Below are 351 nucleotides of genomic sequence, written 5' to 3'. Positions count from 1 at the left end.
TAAGCCGGCTGCTTCGGAAGGAGCCGGGGGGGCTCGTGGTGCCATGCTGGGGGGCTTGGGGTGCTGGGGAGGCTGTGGGGCACCCTGAGCCCGTGCGCTGGCGGCGGGAGGGGGAGAAACTTGCATGGGCGCAGGGATCCTGCAGCTGAAATAACATGGAGCCAGGGGAGAGCTGCGGGGGGGTTTGCTGTGTGTTGCTGTGGAATGGTTTCAGTTTGATTTCTTTTTTTTTTCCCCTTTTATTTTTCCTGAGCAGAGGGTTGGGATTGGTGCTTTCTTGGGAAATGCAGAGCCAGGGAGGTTTTTGTGTGCTTTAGCAAAATGCGTTTTTCTGCTGTGCCTCGTCTCGCT

The sequence above is a fragment of the Meleagris gallopavo genome, chromosome 22, assembly GCF_000146605.3.
Source record: "Meleagris gallopavo isolate NT-WF06-2002-E0010 breed Aviagen turkey brand Nicholas breeding stock chromosome 22, Turkey_5.1, whole genome shotgun sequence".
NCBI classification, from domain to species: Eukaryota; Metazoa; Chordata; class Aves; order Galliformes; family Phasianidae; genus Meleagris; species Meleagris gallopavo.
The sequence above is the reverse complement of the archived record's forward strand: the minus strand, read 5'-3'. Positions refer to the sequence as shown.